Source organism: Octodon degus, unplaced genomic scaffold (assembly GCF_000260255.1).
Source record: "Octodon degus isolate 3935 unplaced genomic scaffold, OctDeg1.0 scaffold00046, whole genome shotgun sequence".
In the NCBI taxonomy this organism is placed as follows: Eukaryota; Metazoa; Chordata; class Mammalia; order Rodentia; family Octodontidae; genus Octodon; species Octodon degus.
The window spans coordinates 9,642,434-9,646,122 of NW_004524622.1; positions in this window are offsets into that span (position 1 = coordinate 9,642,434).

The following is a 3,689-nucleotide window of genomic DNA, read 5'->3' on the forward strand; positions in this document are numbered from 1 at the left end:
TAAAATATATTATGAAAGAAAAAAAATAATTGACAAGACATTAGAAATGGTACACATTTAGAACAAGATGAGAGGTATTCAACTGTGGTTTCTGTATTGCATATTTTAAAAATTTTTACTTATTTATTTCTTTTGGCCAGCTCAGCCAGCCCTGGGGGCAGGGCTGGCATGGCATGTGGTGTCAGCGATTGAACCCCCTTGTATTGCACATTGCTGCCTTTGATGTAGTTGCTCAGATTGCAGATATTAGCATATAGAGTTAGTCAAAGTGAAAATTTTAAACATTAACTGTTATTTTCTTTCTTTATTTTTTTCCTGCCTCAGGATTATTTGTACAAAGAGCACAGGAAGACACCAGCCTCTCCCCTCCCCACAGATAGCACCTCAGGGGTCACACCAGTCCTTTTGTTTTTACATCATCAGATGAGGCTTTTACTGTGGAGCCTTCACAAGGGTCTGGCCACCTTTGGGAGCCTGGATTGGAGCAGAAGCTGGAGCCTGGGCCTTGTCTGGACCCAGGGCCTTTGGCTGGCAAGGCCTGCAACCCTTGGCAGTGCAGGCATAGATATGCTTCCCAAGATTGGGGCAGCCCATATGGGCAAGTCGAGTGAGCCTGAGGTTTACTGCCTTTGGAATGATCTTGGGCTTGACCTCCTTAGGCTTGATGAGGGCCCTGATAGCCTTGGTGCGTGCACTCATGGCTTTGGCATTGTTTGCCTGCATCTTCTTGAAGGCCTTCTTGTTGTGCTTCTTGGAAAAATGCATGTTTCTAAGGAACTTGGGGTCTACCCCCTTCAGGGATTCATATCTTTGTGACTGAGGTTTCTTGATGCCATGTCTGTGCCATTTTCAGGACTAGTTGTGTGTGGTGTGGTTCTTGGACTTGGTCATAACTACACTATAAACCATGGCTGCCAAATGCCTGGAACCAAAAGAAGACTACTATTTTCAAAAAAACTGATGGTAATTAATAATACAATCCTTGCATTCAACCCACTCAACCTCCAATCCTAAGTTTTTGAGGAGTCTCCACACTGATTTCCACAATGGTTGTACCAGTCTACATTCCCACCAACAGTGGAAAAGAATTTTTTTTTCCCCACAGCATCTCTAGCATTTGTGATTAGTTGATTTCTTTATGACATCCATTTTTTTCTGGGATGAGATGGTATCTCGATTTTTTTTTTAGCAAACAGAAAATTTTTATTTATTTTTTATTAATTTTATTGAGAAACAAATAGAGACAGTTTCAAAAACAGGTTAGTAGGACAGTTATAATAATTAATACATTGCATATTGTTGTCTTAGTAGTCATTATTCATAGTACAAGATGCATACATGATATCCTGTCCAAACACTAGTAGTACAAATCTTTCTTCTCATTGAATTAAGAGAAAGTAGCTGTATATCTATCCTATTTTGTATGTACGGATACAAAATAGTCCCTCATTTATATCCCCTGTTTTGTTTAGTTTTGTTAGAGATGGGTATTCCATTGCCATTTAAATATTGTAGGTGCATGAATTCAGCAAAATAATCCAATATACCACATCACTGGTCATTCAAGAAATTCAAATTAAAACAACATTGACTGAGTTGCCTTTGCTGAGCGAGTCAATGTTTTAATTTGAATTTCTTGAATGACCTGTGATGTGAAATATTTTTTAATGTATTTATTTGCAATTTGTATTTCTTCCTCTGAGAAGTGTGTATTGATTTCAGATGCCCATTTTTGCATCTGAAATGGGGTTTTTGGGTTTTTGAATTTTGGGGGCTGACTTTTTTTAGCTTTTTATATATTCTAGATAGGAGTCCTTTGTATAAGTGATTGTTTTAAGATTGTTTTTCCAATTCATGGGTTGTCTTTTTACTTTGTTGATGATTTTTTTGTTGATGTGCAGAAACTTTTTGAAAAGATGAGATCCCAGTTGTTGATTCTTTGAAGTATTGCCTTGCAGTTTGGTTTTTGTTCATAAACTGTCTGCCTATTCCTATATCTTCAAGATTTTCACCTTTTTTTTTTCTTCTAGTAGATTTAGTGTTTCTGTTTAAATGTTTAAATCTTTAATCCATTTTGACTTTAGTTTAGTGCATGGTAATAGATCCAGGTCTAGTTTTAGTTTTGGGCATGTGGAGAGCCAGTTTTTCCAGAACCATGTGGAGAGCCAGTTTTTCTAGCACCTTTTAAAGAGGCTGTCTTTCTTCCAGTAAACATGTTTGGTTCCTTTGTCAAAGATAAGGTAGCTAAGTGTGTTTGTAGTTGTATCTGCATCTTCTAATCTGCTCTATTGATCCTTGATCTGCTCCATTGATCCTTGGGTCTGTTTTTTTTTTCCCCCCAGTACCATGCTGGTTTTGTCACAGTAGCTTTGTAGTATAATTTCAAGTCAGGGATTGTAAAGCCTCTTTGTTGCCCAGGTTTGCCTTTATTAATATAGATCTTTTCTGGTTGCAAATAAAGTTTGGGAATATTTTCTCTAGATCTGTGAGGTCTTTTGATAGTATTTTGAGAGAGATTTCATTAAATATGCACAACAATTTTAGGAGTATGGCCATTTTCACAATGTTGGTTCTTCCTATCCAGGAGCAAGGAATATCTTTCCATTTTCTGAAATTCTCTTCAAACTGGAATGGCTGGGCCTGGCTGTTGGGCTCAGCTCCTTTTTGCTATTTTAAATAGGATGCTCAGGAAAGACCTAACTGAGTAGATACTTGGGCAAAGGTCTAAAGTAACTGATGGGATGAGCTAGGTGGATATGTGAGCAAAGAGAAATCCAGGTAGAAAAATCAAGAAGTACAAAGTCTGAATACAGAATCTATGATGGTTAAAACACACACGAAGAAAGATTTATAATGAATCAGTGGACTGACCATCTTATTTCTCTTAGTTGTTATTGTTTTTAGTTTTAGTGATTACTGGTTCTTCCTACCTCTTCTCATTCCTACCAACAGTGGACACATACACATGAGTATGTATGCATATACTTGAATGCAAGCATTGTATTACCAATTCCCATCAGTTTAAAAAAAATAACAGTTATTGCTATAACATTAATATACTTAGGCATCTACTTCTGGTTCTGATTTTTTCTGAGGAAAGAACAACTGGAATAGGGAAGTGTAGAGAGATCATGCGTTTGGGCAAAGGTCAGAATTCTGGATAGAGGCACAAGGTCCACAGCCTTTGATAAGGTGTAAGGTTCAAAGCTGATAAAAGTTTAGATCAATCTCTAAGAACAAAGATTATGAAATATAAGTATCATTGGGTAAAGTGCAAACAGAGATTAAAAGTGGCCAATCCAAGTGGGTATTGGGGAGTAATTAATGGAGAACTGTAGTTTGTGGTAAAAATTTTGAATATCTAGAGAGATTGAGGCACTGGATTCTCTTCAATGAGCAGAGGAAAAATAACTTATTTATAGAAAAAAATGAGCTCTTTCCTGATATTCTGTGAAACTTGTTTGGTTGCTTGATGTGAGATCCAGCATACATTTTCTTTGTTCTATTTTAAATCTTAAATGGGATGGCCCTGATCTGTAGAACACATTTCCCAAGCTGCTGCTGCTTTTTTTTTTTTTTTTTTCCATCTGACTTGTATCTATGTTTAGTCATGGAAAGCCTAAGAGGGTGGTTAGAAGAAAAGAAAAGAAAAGAAAAGAAAAGAAAAGAAAAGAAAAGAAAAGAAAAGA